The sequence below is a fragment of the Ahaetulla prasina genome, chromosome 1 (assembly GCF_028640845.1).
Source record: "Ahaetulla prasina isolate Xishuangbanna chromosome 1, ASM2864084v1, whole genome shotgun sequence".
Lineage (NCBI taxonomy): Eukaryota > Metazoa > Chordata > Lepidosauria > Squamata > Colubridae > Ahaetulla > Ahaetulla prasina.
Window position 1 is genome coordinate 292,235,888 of NC_080539.1, and position 20,015 is coordinate 292,255,902.

At 33.3% G+C, this 20,015-nt stretch overlaps 1 long non-coding RNA gene across 1 annotated transcript in view; it reads right to left on the reverse strand.

Moving 5' to 3' along the window:
- The window catches only part of LOC131187430 (uncharacterized), a 58,955-nt gene that overhangs the window by 14,336 nt on the left and 24,604 nt on the right, over positions 1-20,015 (reverse strand). The window contains exons 2-3 of the long non-coding RNA XR_009152548.1: positions 9,818-9,959; positions 1,303-1,468 (exon numbers count right to left, since the gene is read on the reverse strand). This is a non-coding gene — a long non-coding RNA (uncharacterized LOC131187430). The remainder of the gene's footprint in view (positions 1-1,302; positions 1,469-9,817; positions 9,960-20,015) is intronic.

The window sequence follows — 20,015 nt, forward strand, 5'->3', positions numbered from 1 at the left end:
ACCAAGTTTGGACACCCCTGCCCTAACGCTTTTAATTTTATTCTATTTCATTCAGTAGTATTGCTGATTTAACACTATAAATTTATCTTTATTCAATATAAATATGTATTTACTTATTTGTTCACACCTTCATTATTTTAAAAATAACTCCAGGTGGCAAACATATCCAACACCTTCCTCCTCTTATTTTCCTCACAACAACAACTGTGTGAGGTATGTTGGGCTGAGAGAGAGTGAAGGTTACCCAGCTGCTTTCTTGGCGAAGATGGGACTAGAACTCAATCTCCCACTTCGTAACTGGTACAATAACCACTAGAACAAACTCCCTCTAGGTTCCAAAAAATGTATTCAGTGTCTGTGCAATCTTCCTTCTATATTATTTTAATTTTTCTGCCAAGTTACAATTTTCCACCTCCATTTTGAACTAACAAACTAAATACTTACAGTGAGTATTCATTATTTTTAGCACAATGTTTGAATCATCACGGCCACTGCTGATGTTCATTTAGTTACTATATTTTGCACATTTTATTTCTTTCATAAGCATCAATTTTATTTTTAAAAAATTGAAAATTGATTAACCCACTTACTCGGCTTGTTAATTATAATTTTCTTATTTTCTTGCATTTACTGCATTGCTAGCTCTGTTTCTTTCTTTACTGTTTTTTCCAAAGGGTCATATGCTTGGCAGAGATATTGGCTTGAAAGAAAACTGAGAAGGCCTAACCAATTACCAAGTGAAGGAAAGTTTATTAATGTCTCAAGTGTCAGTTTTATATCCTAGGTTCCAAGTGTAAATCAGTTGATTCCAGTGACTTAGTTCAGATCAGAAGTGGGTTTCAGCAGGTTCTGACCAGTTCTAGAGAACCGGTAGTGGAAATTTTGAGTAGTTCAGAGAACCAGTAGTAAAAATTCTGACTGGCTCCGCCCCCATCTTCCTGCTGAGTCCCAGCTGATTAAGAGGAAATGGGGATTTTGCAGTAACCTTCCCCTGGATTGGGGAGGCAATCGAGATTTTACAATATCCTCCTCCTGAAGTGGGGTGGAAATGGAGATTTTACAGTATCCTTCCCATGCCATGCCATGCCCACCAAACCACACCCACAGAACGGGTAGTAAAAAACTTTGAAACCCACCACTGGTTCAGATTGTAACCTTAGTAAGGAACAACAGTAGCTCCCAAAAAGGTCATTACTCTAAAGGAGCATTTCCTTTCACTGGCATGTCCTGCTGTGGCCGTCTGTCTTGTGGACTAGGAAACTAAGTCCTGATCTGGATTTGAGATATCAGTTCCTTCCTCACCTGCTGCTGGACCCATTAGTCTCCAGAGCTTCTTCAGTCGCTTCTTATTCTCTGAGGGTGGAAGAAACACTGTGACGTGTTTCTTCCAAGTTATAGACGATGACATCCTCCTGGGAAGGGATCTTCTATATTAGGCTCTATAATGGGCCATGCACCAGTGCTGTAGCTGCACAATACATTCACAAATAATAACATTCATTTTTGTAAAAAAAAAACCAACTTAATATGAATTTAGCCACTTGAAATGAAAATAGTAAAAAAAACCTATTATTACAAGGTAGGATGTTTATTTTTTTGCTTTTTTCTACTTACCTGACTTCTTTATCTAATGATGACTATAACATTTTGGTCTAACATTAATCTAATAATTTATTCAGTGTATAAAAAGATCTGGTTTTGTTATCGGAAGCTTTGTGGAACAGTTTGCTCCTTTTATATTTTCTAAATCATTGTACTTGTTGTTCATTTGTTGTTCATATATCCTTGAATATATGCCCTTTTTTTTAGTTTATACCTAGAGATAATTGTGGACTTTCGATTCTGTCCAGTCTACCAATTTTCTGATAAGTGTGCCATCTTGTTCTTATTTCTTATAGAAATAGGCACTCCAGTTTTAATGTCAAGATTGGAACTCTTTAGCTTTATCATATAAAATACTTGAATATTATTAAGGAAGCAGTTTGACTTTTAAGTATATGCTATAGTTTTATTGTAAGATCGCAAGGCAACTGATTAATAAGAGTTTGTTAGGAACACATATAAGAAAACAAATTGCTTTTCAGATCAGAGTACAACTCAGAATCTAATAGATTTTTAAAATCTATTCATATCAATGTGGTTTGGTTGTCTGCAGATGTACTTCAGTAATGTTAATGTCATTTACAATCTAGAAGATTCTTTTCTTCTTTTGCTTCCTTGTACCGTATGTACCTTTAAAGGCTATTACTTGATCTGCTCCTTCTATAATTGATGTTCTGCTGTTTGGAAATTTTATCTATTTTGTTATCCATAATAGGCAACTTACTCTGTAATAAACTCTGAGATAGGAAATGCACCACTTTCTTTTAAGTTTTGCAAGATTTTGCAAGAGTTGTTTTGAAGCAAGAGGGATGGCAAGCAAATCAAATAACTAAATAAATAATCTTACTCTTGGTTGTTTTTTCCCCCTGCTCCATATGCACACTAATGGTTCTTTGCCAGTCAGAAAAGGATTTATGTAAGCTGGCTAACAGGTAACCAGCATCTGTCTATGAGTTACCATGAGTTACTCAGTGTTTTCACTAATGCAACTAACTCCATAAAAGTCACCTCAGGCACTAATTATATTTAAAAAAAAAAAACTCTTAAGAATATTTCTTGCAGAACTCAGATTCACACTGATTCTATGTTTAGTTTCTAAAAATGGTATAATATCTGTTACATCATGATTGTTCCATTATGTAGTTCAAAATGCTTTCCTTACCAAATATTAGATTAAACTTTGTCTTTTGGGACAAATGAAAATTAAGCCAGGAAAATATGGTCAAATTCACTGTTATGGCTTATTTGAGTTGCTTTGTTCTTTCAGCTTCTGCCTTTGCCTTTTTAAGTTTTTCCAACTAAGTAAATCTTCAACTATCTGATTCTAAGTGCCATTACAAATAAGATTCCCCATTGCTACGGAATAATCAAATTACATCTGATTGTGAATATTATCTGAAGTTGCTCCCAATAACTTAACTGAGGATTCAACAGATGATTTCTAGAAGGTACTTTAAGAAAACATGCTTTCCACACTCTGTCCATGTAGAATGGTTTGGAACAATATGTATCCCATTTTCTGTTTTATTGCCTTTTGTTTTCAGATATTCAGTCTAATGAATGGATTGATTTCAAACTGATCTCTTAAGGTTAAGCCAATTGATATCACCTTAGTATTCAGAAAATTGTTAGTTGTTGTTGTTTTTACTTCTCTGAATAGCAGTCAAGCTTCTTGGCAACAAGACGTTTTGTCCTGTCAGCTTTTAAGGTCTAATGTTTTTCATTTCCCCAGTTTAATGAATAAATCAGGATTTATCTAATATGAGTAATTTTTTCTTGTATTCATGTAATCTATATACTTTTTATAACCTATAACAACCCGGAGAAATCCCAGGGCTTTGAGCTAAATTGAGAAATATGGCAAAATAAGGAAGTGGTAAATTACTTGCATATTGTTGTCCAAGAAAACTGCATGGTTGCACAAAGCTCAAATCAAAGCAATTTTTACTTCATGCCAAATAATAAATAGTTGTATTGGTTATACAGTACCAGATCCTGGAATCAATTGGCTAAATTATAAATATTTTAATAAAATAAATAGCCCCACCTTATTTCATCTTTTTATGTAAATCCATATATATGTAAATCCATATAAGAAAAGAATATTGATGCATCAATAAAGGCAAAAGTTATTTAATATATTTATGTTTTGTTACTTTTCTTCTGCAGTTATCTTTTGTACTTTCTCCTGTCCTTTGAGGGAAAGTATCTCTTCTGAAAAGAAGATATCCACTTTAGGTATGTATTTAAATAAGGTACGTATGCATACAATATATATATTTATATGCTGTATTGCAACTGTTCTTTTAGTGAATGTGCCTGTCATAGAAAAAAAATAACCTTATAATTTCATTCAGAAAAACTAAAATAGAAAAACAAGAAAATGGGTAGATACTTAAGTTTGTGTTTGTGGAAGTGGTATACTGAGTTAATGGTGCTTTTTGGCCAGTGATACCCAAACTGTCATATGTAAGAAACAGAAGTGTGCCTAGAAAAAAAGATTTATTTTCTGTTTTCCAATGTTGTTGGTATGTTATAAGAATCCCAAAGTCCAGGGGGCAACTGGACTTTCTTGTTTTTTTCCTTTTGAAGACATTTTGCACCTTGGATGAGAAACTTCTTGGATAAGAAGTGAAACAGAAAAGAAAAAACGAGAAAGCCCAGTTGACTCCTCAGAAAGCACCTTTGGGACAACTATGACCTGGATGACTGAGAATCTCTGCAGACTTATGTTATAAGAAGCATCACTTTCTCTTGTTTCTGTCCATATATGTGCAATTGCATCACTATAAAAAATAAAGATCAGTCTGTCCTACGGTTAACTGAAAAGTAGGAATTTCAAAAGCATTAATTATGTTCAAATAGCATATCTTGTACATATCTTAATAAGTATAGTCTCAACATATTTGACTCTATTTTTGTCTATATGGCTTTAAAACCACCTTTCAACCTTATGTAGAAAGAGAGTAGTAACCAAATATCATTCTGGCAATCCCTAAGCACAAAGGACTAGTCTGACAACTTTTTAAATATTACAGTATAGTAAATATTATGTTATTATTAGTAGTAACAGTGGTGGTATTGTTGAATTTTTAATCTGCCTTCAGATTATACTTGTCTGAATCTGGTAAATATTCTCCATATACCAGACATTTGTGTGTGTGTGTGTGTGTGTGTGTGTATTCACCATCATAATTAAGATATATTATGTATGAAAATGCAGTAGGCATTGTTTATATCTAATGTGATATAACATAAGACAGATACTTTTGCATGTTAAAAAAGAATTTGTAGGTTTATTAGACCTTCATTATTTTCTTGAATGTGTGCGTGTTTTCTTCACTGAATATATCCAAAGCAGTTTACATATAAAAATTATAAAAAAAAATTCAGTAAGGAAACATGTCATCTGAAGCCTCTATAACTAATTTCCTATTTGTAATAGCATTAGTGAACTTAAAGAGTTAGGAACTTGACCTATTAAATCTACACTAGAAGTGTTTATAACTATGACACACACCAACACACCATTATTTTAACATATGTTTTGCTAGATCACTTTTCTACAAATGGATCATTTAGTTTAGCAATCACTGATAAGCTTGTGTTCAACTCACTGAGTTAATTCTGGAAATATAATTACATAATTTCAGGTTGTGACTATACTATACAGTATATTATTAAATCTAATATACAGTATATTATAATAAATCTATTTTAGATAAAACTGCAGTAACATAAACAGTCAGCCAGAGGAAGTTACATTTGATAATATCCAGTCGTAAATTTGTCAAAATTGCTGTTTCTAAGTATAATCAGAAGGGGGCGGCAGCAATCCCATTTGTGCCAGTGAGAAGTTTTTTATTGTGTTTTTTTGGTGTAATTTGTTTTGTAAGATAAGTGTTTTTTTTTATGAAACTGAGTAATGGGGGGGAGGGAGAACTAAATAATGTGGTTGAGTCTATGATTCTGAGTCAAAATAGACTGGTCATCTTTATTGTTATATTGAAGCGCTATTGCTTTGAATGTTACATTTGTTATGTCCAATCATTGGATTGATACAACTCAATTTTCAATTTTGACACAGTATAAAACACTGAGTTTACGGCTGGCTCCTATATGCATGCAAGCTCTTGATAGTTGATGACTCACTACCGAACATATAAACTGACTGCTGAAAAGGAACAGATTTGAGATGGTTTGTCATTTGCCATCGGTTGCCTTTTTTTTTCCTTACATAACTATTTGTGATTATATCTAAGAACATATATTTGCCAACCTCTGGAGGAATGTTGAAAATTAAAGTGGATGATCTAATATTCTCTAATCGTGCATAGCTGGAGGCATTTTTAAAAAAGGGACTCTGGTATTAGGCTCTGCAAAATGTAAGTGGCCATTCAGGAGCTGTGCAACTCTCTCTTGCAGTTTGAGCATCTTATACTCACTTTGTGGGTGTGACTCTCAATGACACTGGACAGTGATTGCCTCCAGCTGTCTCTGTGGCCATTCTAAGTTACTTGGCTTACAATTCTAATCACAACATCAAGGAATAAGCTTTTTTTTCTCCATGGGAGGTTTTCTTTTGCAGAAACAAGTCCTGCTTCTAGTTATTAAATAGGATACTGCAAAATTATCTTCCTAAAACCTTTCCTTGAAGAATTTAAACTGTCAAAAATCACAACAGACATAACCCTCATCTGTTAATTTAGCAGTATGTTTTTGTAAGTTTGTTTTTTTAAGTGTCAGTGTTGCTATATAAAATCTTTGGAGAAGCTTTCATGGCAGTTTGCTGTTGAGAACTATGGGTGGATTCAAATCTTGTTTGTCATTTTCTCCATTCATAATGGCATTAGGAATCATCCGATAATGATAATAGTTAAGTTATAGTAAGTATATTGGAAGGAAAGATAGCAGAATGTGTATGCTAGCGCAAGTCACAAATTATCCTAGTAATATTAGAAAACAGTGTTATGTAATAGGAATATACATTCTTACAGAGGATTTCTATCTTAGGACCCTGAGCCAATTTGGAACTAGCGCTGCGCTTCTGTGAACCCACAAGCTAGACTATGTTTGAGAGTTGAGCTAATGTCTGACACAACTGCATGACATTTGAAATTGCAGTAAAATCAGATTTTGTATTAACACTGGAGGTTTGTGAGACTTGTGGCCAGTTTAAAGATATCTTGTCACCATCTCTGGCCCCTCTTCAGTTCCCTTTTATATGACTGATTCTTTAAAAAAGTTTTATACCACTGTGGGAAGCTACCCCTCTCCTAGAAGAATGAAATATTTTGAGAAATATTTAAAAAGGCAGGATAAAATATTTCCCCTAAAAGAGTAATAAAAATCTTAAGGGAGAAACTCAGAGCCCAGCTCCCTGCCTCCAGCAGTTATTTTGTGCCCATGAAGAAAGACTGGGTTATCTACAAAACAAAACACCTTCAACTCCAGGATGATTGGATTAAGACATGACCCTTCAGGACATAATAGGATTAACCCACTACCATCTAGCGGCAGAGCTCATTACATTGCATAATCTCCTAAGGACATTGCATCATCCTCCAAACTTCAGCCAAACTCAGCTCAGACAATCTATGACCCCCTACATAACCCCTACAACAGTTAATAGAATACATGCTTTTCCACAGGAACAGGAAGCTCAAATGCAAATCCCACAAAAAGGTATAAAAACACCTCATTCTCAACTCCATGTGGTCAGCTATCTAGAACCAAGTGCTTGGTGGTTCTGCTTCATCAATAAATGGACCCTCTTTCCAATCAGCCTCCAGACTCCATTTTGTCTCCAGTGTCTTTCTCCTGGCTTGGAACTGAACCAGATGGATATTTCTTCCAGTACTGCCAAACTCAAAAGCAGTTCCTAGTAGTTTACATCATAATGATGTTGCAAGGGTTTGGATGTTGGGGCAATAGTAAACAATTTATTTCTCTTTTATTTGGATAAAGAGATTTTTTTGCCCTAAAGGACCTGGGGTCAAGCCTGTAATTTTTGTGAAGTTTGTAGTTCAAGAACACCATGCACGATCTTCAAATAGTTTTTGAAGGACTGAGACAAAGTAGTGGTGAGATAGAAGTGTTCAGAGGGTGAGGGTTCTTTTCTCTCCAATTTCTTGATTTACCACCATATAAAAAACCCTAAGAAAATACTTTATCGCAACACACACCTTCTCTAAATAATAGGCTATTGCTCCAGAATTGCACCATCTCGACCCTTGCAAGGTGAGGTTGCCAAGTAAATGTGTCTTTGCTATTCAGTCCTTTCTCTCAGTCTGTTAACACTCAGTTTACACCCATCTTCCCACACTTGTCTTAGCATTTGCTTTTGCAACCTCAAAAGGCTGGCTGGGTGAAGTTGTTTCTGGATATCAGCACCAGGCTAAATTAACAGATAGCTGCAATAGCTATTATCTCTGTGATAAGGGGCACATTACGCAAAAGCAAGATAAGTAAATTACATCATGGCTTTATAAAATGTTTAAACATCAAGAGATCTTGGAGCAGCAATACTGTCAGGTAGTCTACAAAATAACTTAAAGGCCAAAAGTAAAGGACTGAAGAATCACCTTCAGTTGGGTTCTTCCAACCTATTTAGAAGATCTTTTAAAAAATGAGCCTGAGATATATCACTTATTGATTTTAAATGGGGGGAATTTATTTAAAGGAGGCAAAGGTTGCTTTTGCTCTTTACTTGTTTGCCATTTAATCATGGCAACCTGTTTAGAGAAATGATTCAGAAAAGTCCTCCCTGAATGTTCTGCCTCAGAGTGGTATCAGGTGCACAAACAAAAGGTAGCCAGTCAAAGATTCTATTCCTAAGCAAGGTGAAGAAAAACTTCTGTCTCTGGTAACAAGAATTGGAGGTTTTGGCCAGTGTTATTCCATCTATTTTAAAGAAGAGTCCCTTAAAGCAAGAGAGCTCTAGATTTGCTTAATAGAATTTGATGATCATTCTGTACTGTCTGGAAAAAAAACCTGTACCTGATTAAAATAACCGAAGTGAAGCTTGTGTGTATGTGTGTGAGAGAGAGGGAGGGAGGGAGAGAGAGAGATCCAGTTACCAAAGCACCAGAATGGAAAAATCAATTTCTGTTTTAAATCTGAATGTAATTTCTCTTCCATTACCATCCTGGCCCACTCTATCTTCAATAGTCTAATTGAGGACTAATTTATATTTAATAAATTTGAACCGGTGTCTAAAATCTTCAGTTCTTGATATCAACATAATGGTCTATATAGCATCAGTTTTAATAAATTTAGCAGCAATATTGGCTTAATTATAGTCTGAGCATCAATACCATAGCACAAGTGTTGTTATTCTAGAGTTGTAAATTAAGTTCCTCTGAACTGAAAGAATAGGACTTTTTTCAAGTAAATGGTTAGAATTAGAACTCATTGATTGACTTTCAGAAATCCATAGTGTATTAAAACTTAAATGTCTTATAGAAACATGAGCCTTGTAGACTTACAAAATTATTTACTATTTTAATCAAATTGATTCTAATCATTCAGGCAAGTACTTCTACATCAGCAGCAACGTCTGCTTTTCTGACTTCACTCCTGATTTTTCTAAGATGATGAATGTATTTTTCAGTGCTAATGCTGGTATCACGCATAACATATTCTAAGCTACTTGTAAGCACTGCATGAAAAAATCTAGTTTAAGAATTTTAAATTCTTGAGGGGGAAAAAAATCACATCTTTGGGAAGCAATCAAAGCTACGACATCATCTTCTGTGTGTTTAAGCAGGATAAAACCCAATTATGGACAATTGCAGAACAACCAGAATTGCTTAAGTGATGAAACATGTCATGCTGCAAATATTGGACTGACTTACCTATGTGGGAAATTAGGATTCAAATACTGTGTGTATTATCAAGTTTGCATAATTTGATTTTGCAATCACTACAGAAATTTATATACTCATGGCCCAGATGTTTAAGTTTCACAGTTAATAGAGGCCTAATGTAAAGCTTCATTGTGAATTTTTAACATTTTCTATATTGTACTAGATTTCTATATATAGTATATGCTAATGGTTTTTTTTTTGTTTTTTTTAATTTTACATTTATATCCCGCCCTTCTCCAAAGACTCAGGGCGGCTTACAGTGTGTAAGGCAATAGTCTCATTCTATTTGTATATTTACAAAGTCAACTTATTGCCCCCCCAACAATCTGGGTCCTCATTTTACCTACCTTATAAAGGATGTTCACCATGTTTCCATGTTGTTTAGATTATTCCTTTCGCAGGAATATTTAAATATAGATATATACTTTGTCAGTTTTTATGCTGCAAATATGTGATGTAGTTCCAGAAGTATATGTATAGCCACAGCACCTAAGTGAAAAATATATGAATGATATTAAGCTGTTTTTCTTAATGATGTTTTTTAATATTACATTTTCAAAATGCTAATCAAATTGTTAGTCAATTCACACTTAACATATAACCTTAGATTTAAATTGTCCAGTAAAAACCTCAAAATAAAAATGTTGTGGAACAATTTAGAGTTTTTATTTTATACTGTTTCTTGAAATTTTAGAATTAGGATTAATAGCAAACGCAAAATACTGTGAGGAATACCGTACATCAAAATCAACTTTTGGAAGGGGCATTAATAAAGGAACTCACTTATCTATCCCTTTTCAAGCAAGCTTTTCTTCTGTTTTCCAGATTACAGAAAAACAAAACTAGATTAAAGATTAGGAGAGATGAACTGATATATTCTAGCTGCTTTGACAAAAGAAATACTTATTTCAGGGTCTTATAAAAAGTTTATTTATTTATAAATAAAATTTTATGCATAAAACTGATACAATTTGTTGTGTTTTTTTCTCATTTTTACAGAGAATCTACATGGGAAATACAAAGTATACCATATCAAAATATTAAAATAAGACTTACATCAAGGAAAGCGTAAGAAATCATATATTGTTCAACAGCTAAAATGTTATTGTTGGAGATATAGAAGATGAACAATTCTCACTCATAGTGTAAATAAGTCATTTAAGTGAGTTTATCTGGGTACTATCAAGTGTACTTAAATTTGATTGGATGGTGGAAAATGAAGAGTGGGGCACTTAGTAAAGTTCATGAAGGGCAACAAGCAGTGGTGGGATTCAGCCAGTTCGCACCACTTCAGGAGAACCGGTTGTTAACTTTCTGAGCAGTTTGGTGAACTGGTTGTTGGAAGAAATCATTAAGGCACAGAACCGGTTGTTAAATTATTTGAATCCCACCACTGGCAACAAGTAACAACTGCCAACACAAACAGGAGGAATGGATGCACTTTTTGTGATTGTCAACCAATGGCAATAGGAATTTAAGAAGCAAATTGGTAAATAGCATTACTAAATTCACACAAATGGTACACCTGTGTGATCTATAATCATCTGACAGAGGATGGCGACTGGTAACAACATATTTCAATCTTCAGCTTCATTTCCACTGAATAAAAAGATGGTACAAGAATGTAGGACACAATCCAATTTATTTACTTTATTCATTTGTAAAATTTATTGGCCGTCCATTTTATCACAGGGTAACTCAATTCCCACTAAGCCCGACAGCAATTTCTTGTTGCCTTATAACTTTATACACAATTATAATACTGGAATATTCAAATGTGCATTGTTTAATCCTGTCTGCTAAACAAATAATTCCCTCAACACTGTCCAACTATTTACTAAATCTGCACTACTATTAATCTTCTCATCGTTCCCATCACCAATCTCTTTCCACTTATGACTGTATGATTGTAACTTTGTTGCTGGTAATCCTTATGATTTATATTGATATATTTACCATCATTTGTGTTGTAAATGTTGTACCTTGATGAACGTATCTTTTCTTTTATGTACACTGAGAGCATATGCACCAAGACAAATTCCTTGTGTGTCCAATCACACTTGGCCAATAAAAAATTCTATTCTATTCTAGAAGTCAATGTAGTATATTATCCTAAATATAATTACGTTGAGCATAATAGGCTGTGATCACACTTTTGTTTTCTTCCTAGAATTTTCCTACAAGTGCAGGGTTTGCTTTTTTTCAGATCAACTGAGTGTTGATCATTGGCTGTAACCTGAATTGACCAACTGTCTTGTCACCCAAACCTGTGGGCTAAGAGAGGGTGACTGGCCAACAGCTACCTAGCCAAGTTTCATGTCTGAGATGGGACTAGAACTCATGGTTTCTAGCCTGGTGCTTTATCCACTAGACTAGACCAAACTATTTCTCGGGCTGTTATCACACTATTATATCTAGTTATCTTATAATTATATAATATATTATAATATTAAATTGTATAATATATAATTATAATAGCTTTAATTGTAAGATAGCTTTATAATTCTGAATTCAGTTTTGATTTTCTTCAGTCTGAATCTTACTCAGGTTCCATGGTTTTTAATAATGCAAGAATATCACTTTTACAATTAAAAAAAAATAGAGAAAACAAACCAGAAAGAAATAACAATCTCTATATTTTTAAAAAATATTTAGATAGCATAAAAAAGTAAAAGGTCTCTATCAGCTTCATTTCAGAAATTGAAATTCTGCTTCACCTTCAGATCTAACTCACAAACCAGCTGCACTGGAACAGTATGACTGGGAAGACTTGAGGACACAAGCATATTATTTCAATTGATTGACAAAAATAATGTCTATGTGTACAAGTAATCCTCAATTTACAACATTTCATTTAGTAACCGTTCAAAATTACACCACCATTGAAAAAAAATGACTTATGACTGTTTTTCACACTGACAATCATTGTGGCATGTGATCAAAATTCAGAGGCTTAGCAACTGGCTCATATTTATGACAGCTGCAATGTCCCAGAGTCAGGTGATCACATTTTGTGATCTTAAATGGGGAAACCAGATTCACTTAACAACCGGGCAACTAACTTAATACATGCAGTGATTCACTTAACAACTGTGGACAAGAAAGATCATAAAATAGCGCAAAATTCACTTAACACAAGTCTCACTTAACAACAGAAATTTGGGGTTCAATTGTGGTCATAAGTTGAAGATTACCTATATTTATCCATGTAGTATGGCTGCAATATTATTATTTATCCTTCTTATCTTCTTTACCCACCCTCCCTTATTGGTATTATTATGATTATCATTATTCTGTGGCTTTGCATGTACACTGAGAGCTTCTGCACCAGAGACAAACACCTTGTGTGTCTAATCACGTGTGGCCAATAAAGTGTTCGATTCAATTTTTTAAAAAAAAAAAAAAGTATGCTAGCATTAAATTGCCTGCTTGATAGCTAAACCCTATCCTATTTGAGAAACAAAGTTGGTAAAGGATGATGTCTTTGTAACCTTAATGCAGGAATAATTTCAGGAAAGCAACTGGTGGATTCCTCCAATTTTTCCCCTAACAAGCATCATTCGACAATAGGAAAAGCTACCAACAGCTTTTCAGAACCTGTGAATATCAGGAGACTTTCATCCTACTTGTCTGTGATCTGTCATTTGGGATAATGGACACTTAGATGACATGGACTGAAGTAACTAATAATGCCAAACTCTGTCCTTGACTGATGTTAAGAGTCCTAGAATGAGCAAATTCCACCAAAGTAATAAAAAGTAAAAACTCTACCAAAAAAATAAAAAGTAAAAGCAAAGCCATGCATAGCTTCTTGTTGGTAGCAGCAGTGAGGAACTTATTAGTAAGATCAGCAACACAAATTGTCTAAAAAGATGTTGAGAAGTTGAGTGCAGAGAAGAGCAACAAAAATGATTAGGGGTCGCAAGGATAAAACATATACAGAATGGTTGCAGGAACTGGATTTGTCTAGTCTTATGAAAAGAAGGAATGGGCTGACATGATAGCAGTGTTCCAATATCTCAGGGGCTGCCACAAAGAGAGGGAGTCAAGCTATTCTCCAAAGCATCTGAGGGTAGAACAAGAAGCAATTGATGGAAACTAATGAAGGAGAAAAGCAGCTTAGTACTAAGGAGAAATTTCCTGACACTAGAACAATCAGTGGAACAACTTGCCTCCAGAAGTTGTGAATGCTCCAACACTAGAAGTTTTTAAGATGTTGGATAACCTTTTGTCTGAAGTGGTGTAGGGCTTCCTGCTTAAGCAAGGGGTTGGACTAGAAGACCTCCAAGGTCCCTTCCAACTCTGTTATTCTATTCTAACCCTCCTCTGTTTACTGATTTGAATCAACTGTCTCTGTACCACAGATCTACTCCTGTTTTTTAAAGCATAGGTCTAGTGCTTATCCATATAAGAAGTCTGCACAGTACCTGACATGTTTCAAAAAGTGTTAAAGTGTTACTCTTGCATTTCATAAGCAGATGCCTCTATGGAAGCCAGATGTTCACCCACTTCCGATAGCCATGACAAAATGGAACAGTGCCCAGCAACAAGAAGTGAAAGGTTAACACAATTAATAGGGGCTGGGTAGATCCAAACACTTGATACATCAGCAGTTATTATCATTGATGAAGCCTACTAGATCATATACATGGCAAAATTTCTATTGGGAGAAGAAAAAAAACCCTCCAACTTAAAACTAGACTGATCAAAAATAATCTTAAACTGCCTCAGCTCTGGGCTGGAATGAAATGAAGGCAACATCACTAGAATATGTCGTATAAAAATAGTGACCAGGGTATAGTTGGGTGCAAATAGAGAGCTGTGAAAAGGAACTCTAGAAAAGAAACCAAGACTTTCAGACATTATGTCTGTTTCTTTTAATGCCTCATTTCAATTTTAGGACAAGGTTATTTCAAAACACTTTGCTCTTCCAGACAAAATGGCCTTGTTTCTACGCTGTATATTCAAGTAGCAGCTGGACGATTAGTTGAATTGACATCAATACTGTTGACAGAACAGCCTTACCTTAAGTAGCAGGTTATATTAAGGGTCTCAGGAAAAACCACATGGTATACCTAATTCTACCTTCCCACAGAGGAACCAGCTGGAGAGGAACAATCTAAGAAGACATCAGCACTGCTCCTAAGCCATCTGAGGTAACCCTTGCGTTATCTAATAATATGGGTGATTCCAAAATAATCAATTTTAAGCAGATTAAAAATCAAGAGGAACTATAGCTATAATTCTGAAGTACAAAGTTAATTTGATGAGAAAATAAATTGAAAGAAGACAGATACCGTTTTTAAAGCTTTATGTAACAAATATATGTTATTGTAACAAGACTAGAAAGATTGCATTTTTAACTTAGTATTTATGTATAGAGCTATCAAGAAATCTATTTCTTGACGTTATTGAAAGAGAATCTAGCAATCATATAGCAGCCATTCTTGAGAAGCAAATTCTCTGAATTTGAAAAAACAACAACAATGCACTAGCATTTGGAACATATAAGAGTAATTTGCCCCAAAATAAACTTATGGAAACCTTTTTTTTTTTTAATGCACATAATGAACTTCTAAGATGATCTGAGTGGAATTGAAATTCAATAACATTCTCTTAAAAGCAAGTCACTCTGGACCTTGATTGCTTTATATATAAAATGTATAGTTTATTATACGATACAAAAAAGAGAACTAACCTCAGAGTTAACAGATACTTTCCATTTAATAGTATCACAGTACATAACCATGCAAAGGTACATTCTGTTTATTTTTTTAAACTAAAAATAGAATTAAACTGAAATGAAGGCATTTAAGGAGAAAATCATGTGCAAACTTTCCTGAGGAGAAGCTACTTCCTTTGGATAGTCATGAAAGAGATGGCAATATAAAATACCCCAAAGCAAATATCTAATTTATATAAATCAAAGGACCATTAGTAAGGTTTAACTCCTGCATCTAATTATTTGGCAGGATTCAGTGGGGATTGCATCCTGGTACACATAAACAGGATTGCATTCAAATGGACTTACTTCTGAACAGATATGGATTAAATTTCCTGGGAAGATTGCAATTTATCTGCAGGTCTTTCTGAGACTGAGACTGAGACTGAATTAAATGCACTTCAGAGCAAGCATACAGAGAAATATAGCAATAACAATAGCATTTAGACTTATATACTGCTTCATATTGCTTTACAGTCTTCTCTAAGTAGTTTACAGAATCAGCATATTGCCCCCAACAATCTGGATTCTCATTTTACTGACCTCAGAAGTATGGGAGGTTGAGTTAACCTTGAGCTGATCAGAATCAAACTCCTGGAGTGAGCAGTGAGTTAGCATGCAGTATTGTATTCTAACCACTGCGCCACCATGGCTCTGTTAATATCTTGTTAAATAGCTTTTGTTCTGAATAACATTGTAAATATTTCTAAATATAGTATTTTCTGGCATGGGAATTAATTGTCCAAATTCCATACAGTTAAAGCTGTATGAACAATGAATTTTTTTTCTTAAAAAATTACCTAAATAATAACAACTTTTAAAGGATGGGGAAGCTTACCTTTAACAGAATGGTTCTTGTTTTAACATTTTTTATCTTCAGAAATTCCATACTAGTTATTATAATGCTTATGCAGTAATTTGTCTTTAAAGAGATCAAAAATATTTTTTTCCAAAACACCACAAATGTAAGAATATTACGATTACCTGGAAAGAAGTGAAAGGACAATCCACACATTGTTCCTTAAATAATCTTAAAATGTAATCAATTTTTATATCAATTTGCTTAATTTCTTTCTTCTAGTATGCATTTGATAAAAGGATTTAACTAAAGATTACTATGAAAATTTAAATTGCAAAGCACAAAAATATAAAAACATTTTGAAATAGTATTTGATTTTTTTTTCATTAAATATCATTAGCATTTTATATTACATTTGAAGGACTTTAAAGAAAAAACTAAAACCAATATATGACTTGAATAGGAATATCTTTTGTTTCATGTACTGGAATGAAGCAAAAAATTTTTTTTCTGTTTTCAAGTATTTCCTGGGTTTTAAATTCTTTTTTATGTAACTTTTCAGATTTATTTATTTTTTGATAGCAAGAAAATGCAGTATATCCACACCATGTTACAGTCTAAAGAACAAATAAACCTGGTTGTTAAACAGATCTGTATAGATTTTAGATCTCTCTCTCTCTGTCTCTCTGTCTCTGTCTCTCTCTCTCTGTCTCTCTCTCTCTCTCTCTATCATCTATCATCTATATAATATGTATATGATTAGAAAAACATTTTCCTACTGCAGATAATTTAAACTATAACTTTACCTGTCATCCATTTAAAAGTTGGTTTACATAATAGGTAGGTAGGTAGGTAGGTAGGTAGATGGATGGATGGATGGATGGATGGATGGATGGATGGATGGATGATGGATGAGAATTCTTATCATTGAAATCAAAAGCACAAGCCTAAAAACATATAAACTCCATTTTCTTGTCTATTTCTTCCAACATTGTAAATCTCAAAATATAGAGAAATGTTATTTTAATAAATTCATTTGAATCTACAGTGTTACAGCAGCATCAATAATCTATTATTGCATTTTAGCTGAGCCTTAATTATAATTAAAGTCATGTTAAAATAATTGTCTTTCCATGTAAGAAGTACTGCTAGGTACAGAACTATATGCTGGTAGTTCAAAAGCTAGTGCTCCCTTAATTTTACTTATGATGGAAACATTTGTTAATATATCTAAGAAGAACTGCCTGTGTCTTTTCCAAATTAAAGACCTTACAGTTTTCCAAATTAAATGGAGCAGTATAAAAACAGGACAATACTAGTATTTTAGATAGAGATCAAAATTATTAATCAAAGTGTAATCTTCATATTGCATGCTTGCAAATTTTACAAAAGGAATGCATTATCTATTTAAATTGAGTGCAGTAATTAAAATTAAACATACTGAAAGTATTTGTTCAAATGACTGATCATTTCACTAAATATGAAGTATATGGCTTTGAATTAACCAAACTCTTACTTCAGATTATATGATATATCAGATGGTGATATCATCAGATCCTGATTATGGAAATAACATTGTTTATGTTGTAAGGAAAAAAAGAATAAATTTAAGAATATATTTCCCCCCGTTTTTTATGAAATCTACTTCTTTTGCATCCATAAACTAGGATTCTAAGAATAACAGTGAGTTCTTTTTTCTTTCATATCACTTTATATTGAAGTTTGCTTCTGAGAATTCCATTCATTTCAGTAATGATTGCTTGTGGTTCAAAAAAGTATATCCAAAAATAGTAAATTTTTCAAAACCAATAAATTCTAATGCAGAGGAAATAATTTTAATTGGAATCAAATGAATTTACATGTGAGTAATGTATTTATACCAATAAACTGGTATAAAGAAATCTAACACCATGGACTGCATTAGGACCATTATTACCTCTAGCTTGCTGGAAATTTCAGATAGACCATTTTTTAAAAAAAATTAGTGGCATCTTAATAGTAGAACTATCAAAATAATAAAGAATCTCCTATCAATTAAATATTCCACTTGGGAAAATACTAAAAAATTGTCTGGAATCACTGAACTAATTCACATCATATGCCTTCTAATACTTCACATACAATATCAAAGCAATTGCTTTGCATATTTTTGCTCTGATTTATAAACCAGGATTTATGGCTTGGCACATCTTCTGATCCCATCCAAAATGCAGTACAGTTTGCTTCCATGAACTAAATGTTAAAGATACAGGAGGGTCTGCAGTGTACGGTGTTAATGGAACTCAATTTCCTAAACAACATATCATGGTTTAAGGATATTGGATTCATGAGATAATTTGTACTTAATGTTAAACTACTGTTTACTTAATGTCTATGGAGATTCTCAGTAATCCAGCACTTTTGGGACTACTGTGGCTTTATTCATGCACTGTGGTTAATCACATATAAGCAAATTATATTATTGTTCAGATAATGTGTGAATCCAATCAATAATTTCACTGAATGTGATTAGTTTAGTTTCTTATCATATGAAGTGGGACCAACTATACCAGTATATGAGAATCAGGCCCCTACAGTGTATTGATCAATTTATGATTGGAATATATAGTTTAGTATTATATGTTATGCCAGATTCTTTTACAAACTTTGGCAGTAGTAACTCTACCAAAAACAATTTAATTAGTTTTTTAGGTATCACATTTAAGACACTGACATAAAATGGAAGAACTGATCTAAAATTAAATTTAATATTATAGCCCAGTAGATGGTTTAGTTATATATACATTCAGGTTTCCTTAATTTTGGCTTAGAATTATGGCTCCAAAAACCTAGTCTATTATATTTATTCAATAACCAAGGTTAAATAAACTATTATTTTATTTGTAGTGAATATTTCAATGAAGGATCAGTTTGCCGATAGTTAAGGCACTGGACTAGAAACCAGAAAACTCTGAAATCTAGTCCTGCCTCATTGTTTAATTCTTCACTTATTCAGAAAAGGGATGTCTTGCCTTTCTAATGCTAGTCTATCCTTCAGAGATGTTCAGAGTTTAAATTCAAAATAAAATATTGTGCCAATATAAGAAGATAGATGTTTTATTATCTTTCATATCTATGGAACATGTCTTACCAGCACTCTGTGATTCTCAGGCTAACTGGATGGTAAATGTATGGATGACATTTAGATAGCAGAAAAATGTTTATACACACACACACATACACCACATACACACATACATACATACATACATATATACATACTTACATTGGCATATATATAAATTCCATCTAAGGATGTTTTGTTAGACTATTTTTATATATGATAATTCATGCAAGACCATTATATGTGCAAAAATGACAAGACTGAAAAATCCACAACAGAGAATGATTGGTGAAGAAGATAGAAATAATGGAAGTGGCAAAATTAACTTGTTTGATTAGAGAATGATCAACAGCTACATTTATTTGTGACTGGAAAATCTTTATGGACTTTTTGCTAAAAAAAAGAGAGAGAAAAAGAAGCTTGTAATTATGAGTTAGAAGATGGGACGAGAAAATTATGATGTAACTTTAGAGAGAGAGGGAAAAATATAAATGTATGTGTTAACTACTGTCAAGAAGATCAGATACTTTATAATCTTTATTTTCTTTCCCTTTCCCTTTCTTTTTCTTTGTTTTAGTATTTTCTATTTTTCTTGGGGTTTTTTTTATAGTTTTTACTTTGTTAAAAATTTTCTCAATAAAAATTATATTTTAAAAAATCATTTTATCATCATCACTATGAAAGATGTAGTATTTTTCCAGTTAAGATTAAGAAGTGTTCTTGGAAGCCTGTGGTTCCTTAAGGACAAATATTAGTGCTTTAATTCCACCAAGCATTAATAGAGCAAGTCTGCTTTCTTCAGGTGATCTTGGAGCTTGGCCTACAAGCCTGTTTCTGGAGATTTGCACGCAAAAGCTTGTTGGAAAACAAAAAACTTGGGAAAGGATGGTGTTGTTTGATATCCCAGTAGATCTCATCACT